The 23,067-nt window shown below is 35.2% G+C and overlaps 1 protein-coding gene across 10 annotated transcripts in view; it reads left to right on the forward strand.

Moving 5' to 3' along the window:
- EXOC6B (exocyst complex component 6B) overlaps positions 1–23,067 on the forward strand; it is a 615,592-nt gene that overhangs the window by 285,190 nt on the left and 307,335 nt on the right. The gene's annotated exons all lie outside the window — the stretch shown is intronic.

Here is a 23,067-nt window from a genome sequence, read left to right on the forward strand (position 1 = left end):
ATTAGTATGTTTAACATTTTCTGTGAAAGAATGTCAGCCATGATTATTACTCTTTTTTTTTTCCAGTTTTTATGATGGTCAGTACATCTTAAAAATACCAATTCTTGTCCAATTGTCAAATTCTTGACATTTCTGAATAAATTTGGAACCTTGGTGAATATCTCTGGGCAACCAGATTCATTAATAACAAGCTGACATTTGTAAAAGTGATTAGCGTGACCCACAAGTCTTAATGGTAGTATTTTCATGAATTCTGGTAGAACTTTTATATTTACTACTAAACTGTTAAGGTAAGCCTCTATTGTCTGCTTGCTTGCCTGCTTTCCTTTCTTCCTTCCTTCCTTCCTTCCTTCCTTCCTTCCTTCCTTCCTTCCTTCCTTCCTTCCTTCCCTCTTTTTTAACTATTGTAGCTACAGGGAAGTAAGATCATGGTGACTGCATAATATAATGAGTTATAAAATATGAAAGAAAAATTCACCTTTAATCTTGAACATTTAGTCATTTATAAAATTATAAATCAGTACAAAATTATGTAAAAAATGTTCAATACTTATTTGTGAAAATTATCTTTTGTTGCTGAAGTCTACAGTGCACTCTGCTCAGAGGAGATTGGACTGGGAAGATTTTTTTGATGGCTGCCTGGCTGTGTCTTTTGGAAATGTTGGTTCTTTCATGCCCTGGGAAGGCTGCCAAGACATAAGTATTGCAGTGCCCTACAGATGGCTTTATTTTTTAGAAGCTTGAAGCTAAATCTTCTTGTATATATTACAATGTATGTATACCAGTGTTGGACCTCTGCAAATGATTGTGGCAGTCTTAACATCTTTTGTCATCATAGTTGCATGGTTTAGATTTAGTTTGTCTTTCATTAGGTAGGTCATATTTGGTATTAGTGGTATGTATGAATTTGGGAAAGTTTTTAATCTAAGTCTGAACCATGGTATAGATAATTTTCAGGGCTGTAGGGGCTTCTGTGACTTGAGGCCCCAGTGGGGAGCACTCCTGATGAAGAACAAAGCTATAGGCAACTCTCAGGGAGGGGACAACAAACAGACTTTCTGCTGTAGAACTGTTTAAGGAGGAGGTAGTAGGATGGTTTTTAGCCAAGAAGAATCCTATACATGTAGTTGAGTCCAGTTCCATAAAGGGAAATATCATTCTGTTTTCTCTTTTTATTCTTTTCCCTTCTTCCCCTCCTCCTCCACCTCCTCCTTCTCCTTTTAAATTTTTGGTTGTTGTTGTTGTTGTTGTTAAGTAGTATTGACACACTTTTGCAATAGCCTTGTTAGGGGAAAGCCTCCTCAGTCTGAGAATATTGTTTCTACAATGTCTTATACATTGAGGAGAGACAAGTATGAGGTATATTATTACATTCAAGAGAAGTTGATATAGAAATGAAATGACTACCAATATAAATGGAAGTTTCTTAATTTGGCAAAGGGCAGCTCTAAACAATTCCTAGCAAAGATCATACTTAATGAGTAAACTATAGAAAGATTCCTAACAAATCAGGAAGAACACAAAGACAAATACTCGAAGATGCCTACCACCACCCATTGTGTTCCTTATTCCTAAAGTCCTAGGCCAAGGAAAAAAAAGTAAAATGGAAAGAAGATAGAGTTTAAAAATTGTACAATAAGGCCTTTATTGTAAAAATTTCAAAATACTATTAGAAGACATTTAGGAAGTACTGGATAAATGAAGAGAGACATACTCTTTGAGTAGGATGTCTACACATCGTAAAATTGACAACTTTTCCCTGATTTAATTTGTAAAATCCATTAAATTAAAGCAAATCCAATAGGAAGTTTGTGGTAACTTGGCAACCCTTTTTCTAATTTATCCAAGTTGCTGTGATGTAGAAGCTAGTGGCTTACTGTGAAGACTTGAGGCCACATTACAATGGCCCCACAAGAAGCTCCTCTATATTTCCTAGGAATACATTTATGAGGGTATTGATTTTGGTATTGTTTCTGGTAGAAAATAGTGGAAGCAATCTAGGTATTCATCACTGGGGGACTGATGAGTAAAATCGGCATTTGCATATGATTGAGTGTAATATGCAACATATACCAAGCTTTTTAAAATGAATAACATTAGTTACATATAACAATATATAAAGGTTTCAGAAATATAGTGCTGGGGGATCAAAGTAAGAGATAATACAATTGATAGCTCAATGTCATTTATATAAGTTAAACCCACAAAATACCACTATCTATACTTACTTCAAAGGTACATCTTTATATGAATATAAAATAAATATACAATAAATATAAATATAAAAGTTTCATTTAAATGACATCTTCTATATACTAGAGTGGGTACCTGTGTTGATAAGGGGGATGAGATTAGGAATGAGGCATAAAAGAAAATAAAAATGTTTAATATTACATATTTCAACAGTGTATCTTGAGCTAGGGTAGTATTATAAAATCAAGTCTTTGCAAGTGATGCTCTAATAAAATGCTCTAAACTGTTTCTACTCGAATGTGATGGTATCAGAGAAATCCCATTAGGATTTGTCAAAGGCTTCTGGGAATTTCCTCTAGCACCACCTCTACCCTTGAAATCTAAGCGGAATTGTCACAAAACACATGTGGAAGGTTTTATGTATTTCATCTTTCTCTTTTGTGTTACTTGAAAGCCTGTATTTAAGATCATTGATGTGCAAGCCATACAAAATAGAAAAGAATTTGATGCTTATAGCAAGGGGAGTCTGTACACAACTAGTATCCATAAAGTGAATTTTAGTCACCGTACATTTTTTAAAGTCACTGTACCACTCTTTCAAAGAAAAACAACTATTTATATAAAAAAAAGAAGTAAAGCTGTATTCATTCAACAAATATTTATTGCAGATATATTTTATTCTCTGTGGGCAGGTTTCAAACCAATTAGCATTCTAGACTCTGAAGAAGTGCATCAGGAATTCCTTGCTTGAAAAAACAGAGTTCCTTGCTGAAGGTCTCAGCACCCTGTAAGCATGAAAGATATTGAAATGGTTCTTGTTCTTAAAGAAGGAAAGAGATGTCAGTGATATGATTAGCAAGTGTTCTGTTTTCATTTGAAGTTTTTCATCTGTGGTCAATGAGTGAAACACATTTCTTCATTAAAACAATTTTTTTTCATTAAAACAACTTTGATGGAAGTTTCCTGAAACTGCATTAGGCTGTCTACTTCCCCTGAAGTTTAGCATGACTTAGTCTTAGAAGTTTGATTTGAAGGAGGAGACAGTTTCAGAGAGAAACCTTCACCCATTCTTGGAGAAGGGGAAAAAAAGGTACTTCTGACAGGTTATGGGACTAGACAGCAAAACCTGTGTTGGGAAAGAGGAATGTAATAAGGATAACATGAGCTGGTATCAGACAAAGTTTTCTCGCTCTCAGTGAACTTTGTAACTTTGGCTTTCAGTTTGCTTACAGGGATAAGAAAATGTACTTTTTTTGAGAAGAATAAATGAGATACTAAGACTTTTTATAAAGCACACAGTAGGTATAGGAATTGCTCTCTCTATATTCTGTGTGATAAATGTTTCTTCTTACGCATGTATAAACTTGCCTCTTCTACTTCCTCAAATCTTTATTTTAAAAAAGATTTTTATAGATTTATCAGAGAGAGAGAGAGAACGAGCAGGAAGGAGAAGCAGAGGGAGATGGAGAGGGGAGAAACAGACTCTCCACTAAGCAGAGAGCCTGACGTAGGGCTCAATCCCAGGGGCCTGAGATCATGAGCCAAAAGCAGATGCTTAACTGACTGAGCCATCCAGGTGCCCCTATCTCCTCAAATCTTAAATCCAACCCTTATCTCATCAAGCTTCTTAGGAGAGGTTTATTTTTACAGAGTATGCAGTTAAAATATGATCTTTAAAAGAAAATTTTACTATATTTTTAAGACCCAAAGCATAGATTATTTCAGTTTCCATTCTCTGTTTTCAGTATAATTAAAAATATTTGTTTCCTTGTGAAATATCCTTTATGAAAATGGCAAGCACAGGTGATGCTGCTTAATTTTTAGTGCTATATTTATCTCCTCTTCAAATAGGTCATGAAAGTACAAAAAACAGAAAAGGATCAGACCGTAAGCCTCATTAGAAGGAAGGGTAGTTTTGTCTTTTTTTTCTCAGACAGTATTAGGTATAGCCTGAAGCTGTTTTATAGTCAACATACCAAACTGCTGAGTCCTTTCAAGTTTAGAGGTTTCATGTTTTTTTTTTTTTTTTCCACTCATTTTCACACGCACTTCATCTTACTTAAGCCTCAAGATACCAGTCTGACATAGGCAGGTTTTGTAGTGAGCATCTTATATTGACATGGTAGTTGAGGAAATTGAGATTCAGTGAGATTAATTGATCTGTCTGATGGAACACAGAGCCAGTGATTGGCCAAACCAGGAGCTAAGTCTGATTTTGTGATTTGTATTTGAACACTTCTTTTCACTTTCCTGTATCATTAATGTTTCTGTTGTAGTAAGGAAAATAATTTTTTCCATAATGATGCATTCTGAAAGAATTACAAAAAAGTAAACACGTTGGCATTGTTTTGCATTAATTTCTGGTCTTTGAAGTTTGAGGGGAAAGAACTGTTTATAAAATTTGTTTTTTTAAGATTTTATTTGTTTGACAGAGAGAAAGCATGCGCTTGTAAGCAGGGATGGGGGACAGAGGGAGAGGGAGAAGCAGACTCCCCACTGAGCAGGCACCCCGATATGGGGCTCCATACCGGGACCCTGAGATCACGACCTGAGCGGAAGGCAGAAGCTTAACTGACTGAGCCACCCAGGTTCCCCTGTTTATAAAGTTTTTAATTAAGAAAGTAAAGTTCTTGGTGGCTTCTGGAAAAAAAAATAAAGAATTTAAAAATAAAAGTCATGCCCTACCTTCAAATACTGTTAAAGGCAAAGACCTGGAGAAAGACAGTCACACAAACCACATTGGTTTGGCTTAGAAAAATGCCTGCAGTGGAGAGAGAAGATGGTCAGTCTATTTCATAGTTTGTCCCTTAGGTTGAGAGTGTTGCCTTATGAGGAGCTCTAATAATGTGTTAGTGTCGTCATTCCAGGTCTTTTTAGGCTTGTCAGTGTTTTGTTACTGCCATGTAAAATTTCAGCCTTGCTGGGACAGCTCTCTACAATTCATCCTAAAGGTTTATTTTCAATTAGAAATTACCCTGTGCCCCCTCCCTGCTCTTTACTTTAGACGTGGCTTGGGAAAATTGGGAGGGGAGGGGCAGGTGCTAATACTGCTATTTTAAAAGGATCCCTGCCAATGCTAAGTTAGGCAGCGCCAAACTTATTCTGGATTAGTCTTTGGGTAGATCATCCTCCCTTGACTTGCCAAATAGCCCTTCATAATGCCAGGTTATTGTCAGTTTGTTCCAGGATCAGACTTCATCTGGGCCCTCCCATTCAGAAAAGAGCAAAACTTTCCCTTCTTTCCAGGCATAACATTAATACTCTTTTAAGGAAGACCTTCAGATATTTGTCTGTTTCAAAGATCTTTTGTTATGTTTCTGCTGTACAGGGTGTCTTCTGTTGCCTGGAATCATCCCCCACAATTATTGTAGAGTTGCATAGTTGGCATTCGCAGGGAGAAGTCATCAGATAGCCAGGCACCTTGTCTGCAGGCAGAAGTGGTAGATGACAATGTCAACAAATTATTAGTTTTATGGTCATCTTTCTGCTACCAGGACGATGGGTTCCTTTCTAGGTGCCAGCACTGTTACTTCTAACCACTTCTATTCTCACCTACCCACTTCAGAGAGAGCACTTCCTTTTTCTTTCTCTCTTCTTGTGTTCTTTTTCTTGGCATCTGGTAGTTTCTGTACGAATCATTCCACCATTGTCTGCTCTTAGCTGCAGACTAAGCTGGTAGTCTGCAACTACCAGCAACTTAGCTGGTAAGATCTGTTACCAGCTTCTGGTAACTTAGCTGATAAGATCAGTTAACAGACACTGTAATGCCTTTAATGAAAAGGAACTAAGGAAATATCTTATGTTTTTTTCCCTTAAATGTCAATTGTTCCCTGTTTTAAAAAAAGAGAAAAATTTGAAGAAACCAACTTACAATTCTACCATAATATTGGTCTCCTTTTTCTTGTTTATTCTTTGGGCATATTTGAAATACTTTTTATAAAAATTTAGTTATACTGTGTGTATTTCTTTATGATTTTTATTTGCTTCTCCTATTAACAAATACCATATCACAAATATCTATTTATATCAAATGTAGACCCAAAATTATTGTTATTTCCTCTAAGTTTAGTTATTCCAGTTAATTAGAATTAATCATGTAATCAATCTGTCATTTTTCCCGTGTGTTTTTTAAAGTTGCATATATTAAAATGTGTGCAAATTTTAATTGTGTAACTTAATGGGTTTTAACATATGTTTATACTTTTGTAGGTCTCACCCAGATCTGGAAATAGAACATTTCCATCCCCAAGGAAGTTTCTTCTTGCCCCTTTTTAGTTGTTACTAGACTTCTTCTCCCACAGAGTAAACTTCTCTGATTTTTATCATCATAGATTAGTTTTGCCTGTTCTTGAAGTTCATATACAGCTAATCATATAACATATTCTCTTTTGTGTCTAGCTGATTTTCCTCAACATAATGTTTTTGAGATTCATGGATGTTGTTGCATGCATTGGTAATTTGTTCCTTTTTATTGTGGGGTAGTTTTTCATTTTATGGATATTGATGGACATTTGGGTTGTTTCTAGTTTGGGGCTTATAATGAATGAATCAAGCTACTGTGACATTCTTTTACAAGTATTTTTTAATGGACCAGATGCTCTTTTCTGGAGAAAATATCTAGGACTGGAATATTCTAGATGTTTCTACATTTCCATTGAAGTCAGATAATATACCCTATAGACTTCAACATTAAAATCTATGGAGATTTTCCTTATAGTTCAGCATATAGTGTAATTTGGTAAATGTTCAATGTGCTTGAAAAGAATGTATATTCTGCACTTGATAGAGTATCTATAGTATGATAATTTGATTTGCCAATACTTTCTAATTTGGTTCTAACAGTATGTAGAGAATATATTTAAGATAATTATATTATAAATTGAGAAGGGTAAATAAAGACATAAAGGGAAGTATGGTTTCTGTAGTTACCTGGGACTAGTGAAATGACAATATCAGTAGGCAATGATAAGTTATGTATATATAAAATGTAATACCTGGAGTAACCACCTAAAATGTTGTATAAAGATATATACTCCAAAACACTCTAGATAAAAAAATGGAATTCTAAATAATATTCAAGTAACTCACAGAAAGGTAGGAGAAAGAAAAAAAATCTGGAAACAAGGAGAATCAATATAAAAACAAAAAAACAAACCAAAACTAAAATGACAGACATAAGACTAAACATATAAATAATTTCACTGAATGCAAATTATCTGACTACACTAATGAAAAGGCAGATATTGGCGGAGTGGATTAAGAAACATGACCCAACTATCTGCTGTCTGTAAGAAAATCATTTCAAATATTTAGGCAGGCTGAGAATAAAAAGGATGAGCATAAAAGGACATCATGCAAACATTGATCAAACAATAGTGGAATAGACAGTATTAATATCAATGAATTAGACATTAGAACAAAAGAAATTACCAGAGGACAAAGGTACATTATATTAAGATCTATAATCCCAGATGAGTACACCCCAAAACAACTGCTAAATTATGAAGCCAAAATTTTTAGAACTAAAAGGAAACAGATTCACAATTAAAGTTGGGGACCTCAAGCCCCTTTCTCAACAATTGATGGAACAACTAGACTGAGAATCATCGAGGATATAGAACTCAGCAGCACCATCAACCAACAAAATAATAGACATTTATAGAATACTGGGCACAAAGCATCAGGATACAGTTTCTTTTCAAGTGTCCACAAACCATGTATTAAGTTAGACCATATCCTCGGCCATAAAATAGCCTCAACAATATTCGAAATCATATATAGACTTCAATGAAATCAGACTAGAAATCAGTAATAGAAATATAACAGGAAAGTCTCCAAACACTTTGAAACTAAATAACACACTTCTATACAATAGAGGGTTGAAGAGGAAGTCTCAAGGAGAAAAAAATATATATTGAACTGAATGAAAATGAAAATTTGCCACAGCTAAAGCAGTGTTGAGAGGAAAATTTATAGCACTAACTTACATGAATTAGAAAAAGAGAAGTCTCAAATCAATAATGTAAGTTCTTACCTCAAAAACCTAGAAAAAGAAAGACAAAAAATAAACCCAAAGCAAGCAGAATAAAGGAAATAAGAGCAGAAATCAGTGCAACTTTGAAAAGAAGAAAACAATCAGGAAAAATCAAAGAAAGGGCTGGCTTTTGTAAAGGATTGATAAAATGGACGAATCTCTAGATTCGACAAACTGATAAAGAAAAAAAAAAAGAAGAAACAGATTACCTATACAGGAATAAAACAAGGGTTAGCAAGGATATATTGATATAGACACTACAAATATTAAAAAGATAGTAAGGGAATATGGTGAACAGCTTTATACACATACATTTGAGAACTTATAAACTGGCCAATTCTTTGAAAAATGCAAACTGCCACAGTTCACCTAATATGAAATTGATAGAATAGCCCTGTAACTATGAAGGAAACTGAGTTCATAATTTAAAAACACCTGTCCTAAATCTCCAGGCCCAGACAGTTTCATTAGAGAATTCTACAAAACAGTTATAGAAGAATTAACACCAATTCAATGTAGTCTCTTCCATAATATGGAAGTAAAAGGAGCACTTTTGAAGTCATTTTATGAAGGTAAATAGTACTCTGATGCCAAAACTAAACAAAGATAATACAAAAATTAAAAATACAGACTGTATCCCTCATAAATATAGTTGTAAAATTTCTTAACAAAATATTACTAAGCAGAATTTAGTAATTTAAAAGAATATACGGCCAAGTAAGGTTGATTTAGGGTATGTAAAGCTGGTTGAATATTTAAAACTCAAGCAATGTAATTTACCACATTAACAGGCTAAAGAAAAATCACATAATTATATTAATTGATGTAGAAAACACATTTGACAAAATTAAAGCCCATTCATTATTTAAAAAAACCTAACTAAACCTTTCTCAAATGATAAAGAATATATGCAAAAACCTAAAACTAACTTTATACCTAATGGTGAAAGACTGTCTTCCCCCTAAGATCAGGAACAAAGCAAGGATGTCTGCTCTCAGGGACACCTCGTTGGCTCAGTGGTTGAGCGTCTGCCTTTGGCTCCGGGCGTGATCCTTGTGTCTTGGGATCGAGCCGCACATCATGTTCCCTGCAGGGAGCCTGCTTCTCCCTCTGCCTGTGTCTGTGTCTCTCATGAGTAAATAAGTAAAATCTTTTAAAAAATGGATGTCTGCTGTCACCACTCTTATTCAACATAGTATTCTATGTTGAATAGACATTCTGGTCAGTACAGTAAGACTGGGAAAAGCAATAAAGGACATACAAAGTGGAAAGGAAGAAATATAACTGTACCCATTTGTAAATAACATGATTATTCCTGATGAAAACCCCAAAGAATTAAGATAAAACCACCTATTACTAATAAGTGAATATAGCAAGGTGGTAGATATAAGATACACAAAAACCAATTGTATTCCTATAATACTAGAAATTAACATATAGATACAAAAATGAAACATACAATATAATTTATGATACTTCAAAAAAGACATGCTTAAGTGTAAATTTTTAAAAAAATGTATGGTATTCGTGCTGAAAACTCTAAAATGCTGATGGATAAAATCAACAAAGATGTAAAAAATAGAAGGCCATTGTATGGATTGGAAAACTCAACATAGTAAAGACTAATTTTTCCCAAGTTGATATACAGATTTAGTGAAATCCTGTCAAAATCCCAATAAGGGGTGCCTAGGTGGCTCAGTCAATTTAAGCGTCCGAATTTTGATTTCGGCTCAGGTCATGATCTCTGGGTTGTAAGATTGAGATTGAGCCCCACGTCGGGCTCCATGCTGGGCATGGAGTTTGCTTAAGATTCTTTCTTTCCTCCTCCATTTTTCCCTCTCTTCCCTAAAAAAAAAAAAAAAAATCCCAATAAGATTTTTGTTCATATGGACCAGCTTATTCGAAAATTGGATGGAAAGGCAAAGGAATTAGAGTAACTAAAACAATTTTGAAAAGAATAGTAGGGATGCCTGGGTGGCTGGGATGCCTGGGTGGCTCAGTGGTTGAGCGCCTGCCTTTGGCTCAGGGCATGATCCCAGAGTCCCAGGATCAAGTCCCACATCAGGCTTCCTGCATGAGCCTGCTTCTCCCTATGCCCATGTCTCTGCCTCTCTCTCTCTCTCTGTGTCTCTTGTGAATAAATAAAATCTTTTTTAAAAAAGAGAAAAGAATAATAAAGCTGGAGAAATCAATATACTCAGTTTTAAGAGTTATTATATGGTTACAGTAGTCAAGACTATGTGGTATTGGCAGAGGTATGGACAAATCAATGGAAAGGAGTAGAGAATCCAGAGGTAGGATAGACCCAAAAAAGTATTTTCCAAAATTGTGAAAGCAATTCAACAAATGGGTGCTGGAACAATTGGACATCCATAGTAAAAAAAAATTTAAAAAAACGTGAATGTTGAGCTGTTTCTTACATTTTAAACAAAAACTAACTCAAAATGGATCATGGCTTAAATGTAAAATGTAAAACTAAAACATTTAGGAAAAATTAAAGAAGAAAATCCTAGAATCTAGGAGGTGGCAAAGAGTACTTAAATTATATTCCAACAATGCTCACCATAGAAGAAAAAACTTGATAAAATTGGACCTCATCAAAATAGAACACTTTCACCCTGTAAAATACCCTTTAGGAAGGTGAAAAGACAAGGGCAGAGTGGGAGAAAATATCTGTAAGCCACATATGTAACAAAGGAGTAGCATGTAGAATATACAAAGGCTTTTTAAAACTCAACAGTTTAAAACCAAACAAGCCAGTTAGAATATAGGCAAAAGACATGAAGAAACAATTCGCCGAGGCAGACATACAGATGACAAATAAACACATGAAAAGATGCCCAGCATCATTAGTCATTACAGGAATTCAAATAAAAGCCACAATGAGCGATCACTGCTCTCCTGTCAGTGTCAGTGATGATACCAAATGGCAGTGAGGATGCTGGTGGGAATGTAAAGTAGTGCAGTCACTCTGGAAAAACAGTTTGGCAGTTTCTTAAAAAGCTAAGTGTGTAATTACCATACAACCCACCAATTGCACGCCTAGGCTTTTATCCCAGAGAAATGAAAATTTAGTTCAGGTATTTGCTATACATGAAAGTTGATAGCAGCTTTATTCGTAACAGCCCCAAACTGGAAGCAACCCTGATGTCCTTCAATAGTTGAATGGTTAAACGAACTGTGGTACATTTATACCTTCCCATGGAATATTACTCAGCAATATAAAGGAAAGAATTATTGAGAGAGGCAACAACATGGATGAATCTCAAGAGATTTATGCTGAGTGAAATAAGCTGATCGCAAAAGGTTATGTACTATAAAATGCCATCTATGTAACATTCTTAAAGTGACAAAATTGTAGAAATGGAGAATAGATTAGTGCTTACCAAAATTTAAATAGGAGATAGGGATGGAGGAAAGTGAGTATGGCTACACGAAGGAGACTTTGAGGTATCTTTGTAGTTTTGGAAATGTGGACCTTGATTGTGTCAGTGTCAATATCCTGGTTGTGATATACTACTATACTTTTCTAAAATGTTTACAATTGGAGGAATTGGGTAAAAACACATAGGATCTGTCTCTATTATAACTATATAAATCTATAATTCTATCATAATAAAAAGTTTAATTTAGAAAATTGGCATTGAAGCAAATTTTATGCAATTTTTAGTTTCCTTTTTTCTCTTAATCTGTATTATTTTCTTTTTTTTTAAGCTTAATTTTTATCCGCTTTGTTTTTAAATATTCTGCTTGTGTTTTTGGACATCTGAAGTTCAGTATGATAGATTTCCATATTCTTAGATTGTGAATTTGTCTGTTTCTTTATAGTATCTGTTAATGGGGAGGAAAGCATAGAATTATTTACACAAAATTTCCGCAATCCTCACTTAACTATATAAAGCACTATTTTTTTTCTGGGTGTGTGGCAAATTTGATTTTGAAACAGAGAGAGCAGCCATGTGTCTTTAATAAAATAGCTATTACATACATTTATATATCATAAAAATAATGTATATAGCTCTTTCAATTTATAAAGTACTTCTACTGAACTTCAGATTTTTTTGCTTTTTCTGGCATTGACTTCCTTTATGTACATGAGAAGTCACTTAAAAGCTATATGCCTAGTTCTTTTTATATAAAATCTTACACCATACCTTCTGTTAGGCCAGGACTTCCATTGTGAGGACAATTAATGGTGTCTTCATTGTCGTCTTCTCCATGGAGTGATGATGTGTAACCACTGTGACATGATGGTATTATTTTCATTTACAGTTTTAGCTGCCACATTTTCCTATTAGCTCTTTAGTGATTGTTCACAGGCCCTTTTCATTTTGGCAACATGACACAGATTAAGAGATTTGTCTGGGAGATTTTTAACTTCCAAATTATGCAGCACCTTAGCAGTTTAAAAGATTGACAGGTGTGAGTTAGAAAAGATTTTCCTTAAAAATTGGGAAGTGTGAAATTGGGCAGTTGAATAGTATCATTGGAACACTACCAACTTTGGGAATTGTTTTTTGGAGAAAATGCAGACAACCTCATTATCTCACTCTAATTAAAGGAATGAGCCTCCTTGCTTGTCATGTGTAGGCCCAATTCTGTAAGAATTTTTGGTGTTTCATTGTTAGACAATTATTTTGGTTTACTTCTTTGCTCACATGTTCTTTACAGTGTCTGGTGCTATAAAGGTACCACTCAATAAAATGATGGGACTGGGGGGTGGGGGTAGAATTTAAATTACAGTGTCTTAAAAAATAGTAAAAAAAAAGCCTTACATTTCAATTATTTTATATTAGAAGCTATATCACATATTAAAATTTACTTGCTAATTGTCTGCAAATTGAATCATATTATAATCTATAACTAGCACATTATGGTACACAGTTATATGCAGGTAATTTTAGCTTGGGTTTTTTCTAACAAAAAGGACACTTATCTTAAAAGTGAAATTCAAATCTTGTCCTGATCAATTATCTTAATCATGGAGGAAGTCTGGGTTTTTGTTCTAACCAGGTAGGTAGGTTGTAATTTTAAGCAGTTTGGTTTGCTAAGCATGATTAAGACACCGTTCCCTTTGAGGTTTACCCTTTCGCTTCTGAGGTACAGCTGTTTATCATCTTGGGTCAAAGGTTATAAAAAGTAGTCATCAATTAAAGCTTTATTGGTTGTAATTGGTAATGCTATGAAAGGAGCCAGCCAAACTGAATCTGATAATAAAAGACTCTTTGTTAAAATATTTAATAAATTAACACTCTCTCTTGGAAGGGGGAAGCTAATTACAAAGCCCAAGATTGTTAATCATAATGTTTACTTTCTTCAAAAGCACAGACTCAACTACTCCATAATCATTAGACATCAGATTTCTTTCTTTTTCTTTTTTTTTTTAAATCCTGCAGACTCTGTCATTCCCGGAGGGGATGTTCTTTTCTATGGCTCAGGCTTGGGATATGGTAGAAGGAGGAAATGCCAAGACAAACATAAGTTATAAGGGCCATCTTAAAAATAAACAGGACTCTCTTAGAACGTCAGACTGCCTTTGCTGTCTTCACAAAGGGTCAAAAGTTTATGTAGATTTATTTTGTAGGCTAATGAATGAAATCAAGAATTCAGGCATTCAGAAAGTAATGTTTTTGTTTTTTGGGGTTTCTTTCTTTCTTTCTTTTTTTTTTGTAATAATAAATTATCTTCCAGAGCTATTATCCTATCTCTGTATATAGTGGGGATTTTTTTGAGGTGTTTTGACAGTTTTGTGGCTTTTGAATTTTAGACATTTTCAAAGCTCTAATACATATGGATGGGACTGTGACACATACCACCTCGACTCTTGAGTGACCTTGCCATGGGAACTCTCTGAATGGGCTTTTACATCTGGGAATCGAATGTTTCTAGATTTAAGCAATAGGGGGCATCTTGGGTTTGTTCTTTACACATGTTTCTGTAGTCTGATCTTTAGGGCAGTTCTAATGAAAGAAAATCCTGCTTTGGGCCTGCTGTGCAAATTAGCCATATGGCGAAGTGTAATATCCCGCTGAACGTCATTATGGGGCCCTATGAAAAGTGCTCCCCTTTTCACATGGAAGCAAATTAAAATGGCCCTTTCAGGTTTTTGGTTTTTTTAAAACTCTGAATAAACCTGTCTTCACTTGGATGCCGGGACAGTTGAAAGGGAGTTCTCCAGCTGCAGTCAGGGTGGTGAAATTACAGGCTTTGCCCAAGACCAAATGGAAATATTGCTTCCTGTAGGCAAAGCCGGAAGAACAATGGTGCGTGCTTCCCTCCTTCCATTTCCCTCCTTTGTTCTTTGTCTACTTGTCCCTTGCTGCTTCTTAATCCAAGGGTTAATTTTCTGTTACTGTGGTGGATGGGAAGGACTCAACCCACTCTTCAGTAGACCCCATATCAATCTACTGGGGAAGGCCCACTAGATGAAGAGCTGTTTAGCCAAATAGCACACTCAATGTTTAATGAAGATGGGGCTATCCTATTTTATCTGTTGTTTAGACATATTACCCATATGAAATAGTGTTATCTCACCATAAGTTTTTATTTTTCTTCCACAAAACTAGACATATAGATGCCACTAATGTTTGGAGGCATGGGGCTCAGTAATTGTATGAAAAATTCAGGGTGTCTGTGTGCATGATATACATCGTCACTCTTAATGAAGAAAAAAGAACTCCATGGAAAGGTCTTTCACGTGGTCTTCCCTTTACCTCCTGCTCAAGAGTAAGGATCACATGATCCTAATTTATTGATTACTGGTGTACATTTATAAACTGACAGCAGCTAAAATTTGACTTTGAGCTTTGTTAGCAATACATTTTACCACTTTTACAGTCAAAAACAAAATCTCACTCATTTGCCCACACTGAGTGTCAATACTGTGTGTGTTTCCTATGTTTATATCCAGACAAGGCCTAGACACATGGGAAATTCAAAGTTATCACTTATGTTCCTGTTTTTATTTTTAAACATATATTGAAAGCCCACGTTAGTTGTAGCACTTGTATGATGACAATGTATAGTATGGGTTTGAAGAAAGAAAGTTCGCACAGTATTGTGCAATAAGAGTGGATCATACTAAATTATGTTTGAGAAAATATTTTTGCATGCAAAATGAAGAGTGAAAAAAGTATGCACAATATGATCCTATTTAGGTGTGTATATGTACATATGTATGTGAAATATCTATTTAGGATAGAAAAACATCTGTAAGGTAGGACACTAAAAAGTAAATAGTAGTTCTCTCCAGGCAATGGGGTTGTGAATGACTTTTATTTTCTTCCTTTGCCTTATCTTTATTGTCTGGCTATTCTAAAAGTTACATATTTTACTTTTGTAATTAGTAATTTAAAAAGACACAATATTAAAAACACAGCTAAAAGCAAAAGATAAGGCAAAACAAAAACCCCAAAATAAGAAACAGCTAAACAACTATTTTCAGTATAGAGAAGAGAAGTTGGTGATTTCCTGATTAATTCTAGTGCTAGGATTAATGATTAGACTTAAGAAATTGGCAGTGGCTTTTGGACGTTTGACCATTAGCACCCTTCTCCAATTTTATCAATGATATAATATTGAAATTAAATATGAATTTAGAAAAGGAAGCACCCAGTGAATTGAAGAAGAGGTCAATAGAACCTGGGGAATATGTCTTTCTCTTGTTTTAGCATTAAGTAAAAATAGAATATGTTCTGTGGTCATTTAGCTCTTCTTATGTAGTTGCTCATCAGTGAGTGAGAAGAAATTTGTTGTGGAGAATTCTTTATAATAATATAAACTCCTGCATTTCAGTTAAATTTCAGATGGAATATACATAAACTTAACAGAAAAAATTGAGCAAAGTCTTGTTAAGCCTTTCTTGACTTCTACTAAAATTCTTTAGATGCATCAAAGTCTAAAAACTTACAACACCATTGTTAAAGAAGACTTATAATTAACATTACAATGTCTGAATTTGAATAAAATTTTCTCCAACTTTAAGGCTGATGAATGGATTGAAAAAACTAGTTATTGATTGATGTGTGTTTTGCTGCTTGCTATAATCAGAGCAAACCTTAAAAGTCAGAAGATGCCTTTATGCCTTTTCCACTCTGTGTCATCTGGCTTGAAAATACAATCCCGAATTTATGAATACATTGGCTGCCTACCCCTGTATTGTATAGATTCTCCTTTATAAGGCTGCTAGCATGTGGGGTGAGGGGGAAAGTGGGACTTGTGGTGGCAGGACATTTTTCCTATGCTGGAGAATACTCAATAGTGCTGTACAAGAGCACGGATAGGAAGACCCTATATTATTGTGGTTGCTATTCACTTAAGAAGTTCAGAGCGTTAAACACTGGGCACTATGTGGTAGAAGAATGTTCGGCCATATTTTATGTAAAACCTTCGAGGCCAGTTGCTTGCTAGACACTGAACTCAGATTGTGGATTTACTTTGAAACAGCTTTGGACCTGGGCGCATCAACCTGCTATGAATTCCTGCTTCTATAAAGATATTAGATCTATAGCCAGATGACTGGTGAGTGGGCCAAGGCAAACCACAAAACAAGCCTGGAAGAAAATACTGGTCCAAAAAAGAGCTCCTATTGTTCAAAACAGAGCAATTGAGAAAATGAAACAATACAAAACAAAATATGAGATCTGCAAAAACATCCTGAATAAAATGGGATAAGGGACATCATTCTAAAAATTCAAAGGAAACATGATTGATTCTAGGAATGATTTTCTACAGGAGCCAAGAGGAAATTTTAGAAAATTGTTTGGCATGAAGAAGGCATAACTTCTATGAAACAGGAACAAAAATCTTGAAAATAATAAATGGAGGTGGAACAACAGCAGGATGAGATGAATAGGAATAATTACAAAGGAGTGATTATTGCTATTTAGGAGATAAAGAGAAAATATAAAAAATGGAACCTTGAAAGAAAATATTGATTAATATTTTATTAATACTTTTAATCATTTATTCAAACAAATGTATATTGAGTGACATTTATCCTAGCCATTGCTCTAAGGGCTGGATACACAACAATAAATAAGACAAACAAGAAACTTCTTCTTGTGGGGCTTGCATCCTAATGAGAAGAGATAAACAATAAACAAACAACATAATGTCAGATGAAGATTATGCTATGCAAAGAATTAAAAGAAGGCTATGTATTAGGTACACTTTCCTTTAAAAATAAAAAGATTTTATTTATTTATTTTAGAGAGAGAGAGCAAGCCCATGTGAGCCCAGGGCTTGGGGTGAGGGGTGTGAAGAGGGAAAGGAAGAGGGAAAAAAATCCAAGCCGTCTCCACACTGAGTGCAGATGAACATGGAGTCTGAGGTGCGTTCCACAGTGGGTGTGAGGGTGGGGGATGAAGGCTGCAACCTGGAGCTGGATCTCATAAACCTGAGATCATAACCCTAAGAAACCAAGAGAGTGCCACTTAACTGACTGAGCCACCTAGGTATCCCGCAAAACTTTCCATTTTCAACTTAATAGTGAAAAGTCTTCTCTAAATAGGTGACATTTAAAGTTATATTTTAATTACAGGAAAGAGACGATTCCTAATTGTTGGTGTCGCTTAAGGTTTTTGTGCTAGGTCTTTTTGTACTTAACTATACAGATACTCCTTAGATTATCTCATTTTCCTAGGCTTAGATTACCATCTTTCTACCATTGATTCTTGATTCTGAAAACTATTCTCTTTAGCTTAGCCATTTCACCTGAGCTATAGACCCAAATACGCTACGCCTGCTCCCTAACACTTACCACTTGGAAGTCACAAACTGAACATGTTCATTACAGAGGTCATTTTCATCAGTCTGCTCAAGTACAATCAGTTCTTGTTACTCATGTTGGTTATATTTTATAAAGTCACTGTAAACACTGAGTTATGAATACTGAATCATTGCTGCTATGGTAAGGTTCCAGTGAGCTTCTGCCTACAACATTTCATCAGCCAGACAATTCATAACCCTGTTTTATGTGTGTTTCTCTTTAAGGATATCTTATTTAATCTATATTGTTGGCTCATTGACATTGAATTCATGGCCAACAGCACTATAACTCATGCCCAAATAAAGCTTATCTAAATATGTTTCTTCTGAAAGGCACATCTTGTCTTCCTGAGCTTAGGAACACTGGACAGAACTTCAATACTATGTTTAGGTGCCATTTTAAATCGCAAAGTCACCAACAGGAAGCACAAAAATGCAAGACCTCCAGGTGGCCAAAAGGTACATGAAAAGGTGCTCAACATCACTCATCATCAAAGATATGCAAATCAAAACCACAATGAGATATGACCTCGAAGTTGTTAGAATGACTGTTATCAAAAAGACAAGAACTAACAAGTGTTGGTGAGGTTGTTGAGAAAGTGGAACCTTTGTTGTCTGTTGATGGGAGTGTAAACTGTATAGCCACTAAGGAAAATAGGTTTCTCAAAAAATTACAAATAGAACTACCATATGTTCCAGCAATTTCTGGGTTTTTATCTGAAGGAAATGAAAACACTAACTGAAAAAGATATGTGCACCTCTATGTTCATTGTGGCATTATTTACAACAGCCAAGACAGAAGCAGCCTAAATGTTCCTTGACAGATGAATGGATAAAGAACATGTGGGATCTGCATATACAAAGGAGTATTATTCAGCTATAAAAAGGAATGAAATCTTGCCATTTGTGACAACATGGCTGGACCTTCAGGGCATTCTGCTAAGTGAAATACGTCAGACACAGATAAATACTGTATGATCTCATCTATATATGGAATCTAAACAAACAAAAAACCCAACTGAACTCATAGATAGATTGGTAGTTGCAAAAAGTGACGGATGGGGGAATTGGGTGAAAGTGATGAAAAGGAATAGTCTTTTGGTTACAAAATAAGTAAATCCTGGGGATAAAATATACAGCATGGTGACTGTAGCTAATAATACGTTATTGGATAATTGAAATTTTCTAAGAGAGTAGATCTTAAAAGTTCTTTTCATAAGGGAAAGAAATAGTATGTGGTGATAGGTGTAAATTAGACTTATGGTGATGATCATTTTGCAATATGTGTAAATATTGAATCATTAGGTTGTACACCTGAAAATAATATAATGTTATATGTCAGTTATATCTCAATTTTTAAAAAGCACAAAAAAAATAAAAAAGAATGTGGCACTGGATGACTGTGTAAAGGATAATTGTTTATGTTACGAGAACTGAAGAAAGGAGACAGAGTGTTGCCTTGTTTGACCGTAGCTAGGAATAGGTGCATTGGGTGCAGCTCAAAATTTTCAGCACTCTTGTACTATGACTATGACTATGAATGACTATGAAAGCAGCATGAGTATTGATTTTGAGGTTACAAACAAATTTTGGCAAGTAGGCACATTTGCAAATATGGAATCCATGAATAACAGTCAACTATATATCCCTGCCCTTATGTTTTCTCACTGACTAAAGGACACTACCATCAAACCAGTTACCCAGGTTAGAAGCTTCGTGTTAGCTTGCTGTCTTTTCTGTCCTTTATCACCAATATCCAATCAGCTATCAGCTTGTACCTCCTAAATATATGTCAGGTTCAGACTGATCTTTTTATATATAATTTTCCCTTTCTTCATTCTACTCAGTACATTGCAACTTACAGTTGTCTAAAACTCTTATTGTCTCTAGAGTTGAAGTCCAAATATCTTAACAAATTTACAAAGCCCTCTAGCCTTTATTTCTTGTCATTCCTCTCTCTTACACTCTGAGGGTCCTGCTATGAAGAACTTCTTTCAGTTCATGGGATACATGATGCTTTTTTCTTTGAATCTCTGTATCTCTATGAGAAATATTTTTCCCTTTCTTTTTTACATGGCTTATTCTGACTCACTCTTAAATTTTGAATATAAATGGCTTTTTTTTTTTTTCTGGGAAGGTTTCTCTGACATTCCTCCCACTCGCTACACACACACACACACACACACACACACACACACAGCCACTCCAATCTATAAGATTCTGTAGTATTTGTTTATTTAATTGCTGGTTTTCCACCATAGACTATAAATTCAGTGATGACAGGAACTATTCTTTATTGTATGGTTAGCACTTTATATATATAAAGTGACTTGTCATTCTATGATATTATGTGTGATGATTGATTATTACAAAGCCTTTGGACTAGGAATACTAATGGCATAAAATGAAAACAAACTAAAACTACTTTTCATTGGCCTATTGTTATCTGTTTATACTTCCACTGGCTTTTGAGGTGGGTTTTAAAAAATTAATATTAATGATCAGAGGAGCTTGAAACTCAAGTGACAAACTTTTATAGTTCATCTGTTGATCTGTTTGTGAAAAGATAGGCACTCAGCCAGACTGGTCAGACATCTACTTCAAATTCTACCTGTAAGTGTTGGGTTGACAAAATTAGCAGAGGAAATAGAATACTCAGAGGTCAATTTATTTAGCAGCCATTAGGGAAAATCTAACTCATTTTTGTAATGGAGAAGCCAGAATTATTAGATAAATTGGTCTTTTCTTATGTTTTTAGTTTATTGAATGGATATTTGAAAGGCAAAACCATATCTAGTTTAGAACCAAGTAGAGGTCTATGATAGGTTTTTATATAGAATTTCATCTTGTATATTTTCTATCTTTTTCAACAAATAATTAAATTATTATACAATGGTCTAATTTGAGAGAAAACTTTCCCTAAATTCTCAGCTAAAGTGTATCTTGGCTCCAAAGCATGTTGAATGTGTAATGTCACACAAGAATAATAAAGGGCCTTTAGGGCTGTTAAATTTAAAATGAAAAGCCCTTCAGTGTGTACAGAATGTAATTGACATTTAATAATACCACAATGCTGTGAAATGGTGACAAGTGGGGAATAACTTTAACAAACCAACAGGCAGTTTCCACTTCTTATTTCTTAAATAGAAGCATTTGCTACCTCATTAACTTATGGACTAAGAAATAAGAAAGCCTTAAAATAGCTGTCTTAATGTTTGATTTCATTTTATAGCAGGAAAGACTCAGGTGCCTACAGTTATAATCACTTTAGCATTTTAAATTTGTTTTTAAGCTACACCAGGGGTCAACAAACCATGGACCACATCCACCCTGCTCCTTGTTTCTAGGTGACCTGTGAACTCAGAATGGCTTTTACATTTTTAAGTGGTTGGTAAAAAATAAAAAGAAGACTATTTCATGATGATGAAAATGATATGAAATTCTAATTTCAGTTTCCACAACTAATGTTTTATTGGAACACAGCCACACTCATTTATGTACTGTCTGTGGCTGCTTTTGCATTTCAGCAGCAGAGGTGAGTAGTTGCAACGGAGACCATATGGCTCACCAAGCCTAAAATATTTACTATCCTGCCCTTTAGAGGAAATGTTTGCCAACCCCTGAGCTTACGCTATGGAGTTACTGTGATTTAAATCAATTTTTCCGGTTTAGGGATCTAACAGAGAAGTCATGTTGAGTAAGATTCTTTAGACTTTTGGCAAGATGAAGGAAACTGAACTTGGGTATTGGGTAGAGTTTATACTTTTTTGCATGGGCAGGGCTTTCATTTCCATCATTAATTTCATCTCAGTTTTTAAAATAATAAGCACATGCACAGTGGTGATTATTTATCAGACACTGTTCTAAAAGCTTTATAACTCATCTGAATCTTCATGACAATGATGAGGGTGACATGTCTACAGAAGAGAACACCATAGCACATCTGTCAGTGAAAGCCGAATCATTAAATGGTGGAAGCTAAATTAATGAAAAGTTATACAGCTGGTCAGGTGACTTAGGCAGCTAAAAGGAGCAGATTCACAGTTTGAATGAAATCATAGTCATCTGGTCGCAAAATCAGTGCTCTTAACCACCGTACATGCCGTCTCTCCATTTCTACTTTTATATATTTAGAAAAGTCTTGGATTAAGAGTAGAATTTAGTCGTAGTAGGGCATTGTGTTTTAAAAGCTTTAAGTTTTATTAGTTTCTAGGGCTGCTGTAACAAAGTGTCACAGGTTGGGTGGCTTACACAGCAGAAATTTATTCTGTACCAGGTTTGGAGACTAAAAATCCAAAATCAGGCATCAGAAGGCCATGGTCTCTCTGAGACTCTGGGTGGCATCCTTCCTTGCCTCTCCCCAGCTTCTGGTGGTGGCCAGCAGTCCTTGGCATCCTTGGCTTCAGCTGCATGGCTTCCATCTCTGCCAGGGTTGTCTCAGAATGTTCTCCCTGTGTATCTATCTCTGTGTCTTTTCTCTTTTTCTTTTAAGGACATCACTTATATTGGATTAAGGGTCACTCTACTCTAGTGTGAATGCATCTTAAGTACATCTGGAGTGACACTATTTCTTAACAAGGTCCCATTATGGCATCCCAGGAGGGACATGAATTTTGAGAGGATGTTGTTCAACCCATTTATAGACTCATGAGCCAGCTCTTGTTCTCTAGAGCACCTTTCAAAGTAAGAAACTGTGCACTAAGAATTTTCCGGGCTTTGTTTCTTCTTTTTCAGTGTTAATCCTGTGCTTGATTATATACTAGCTGGGAAGACTGATTTACTGTTCTCTGCTTCTGCCTTTTTCCTGCCTCCTTCTGGCCCTTTGCTCATGATTCATTTGAGACTGGTTTTCATTCTGAACATTTTTCTTCTGGAATGTTCTGTGAGGTTTTTAAGGAATATTTTCTCAACTGCTCTTATGAGAATGTTGGTTTGTCTTCATTCTTGTGAATTTGTGATAGTTGATTCAGCAACCAGCTTTGGTGTGCTGGTGGTTGAGTTCTGGTAGTGTTCTCTTAAGACTCTTTTGTATCCATTCTTATGGGATTTGTCAGTAAGTTTCAATAAATGGT

Source organism: Canis lupus, chromosome 17 (genome assembly GCF_003254725.2).
Source record: "Canis lupus dingo isolate Sandy chromosome 17, ASM325472v2, whole genome shotgun sequence".
Taxonomy (NCBI): Eukaryota; Metazoa; Chordata; class Mammalia; order Carnivora; family Canidae; genus Canis; species Canis lupus.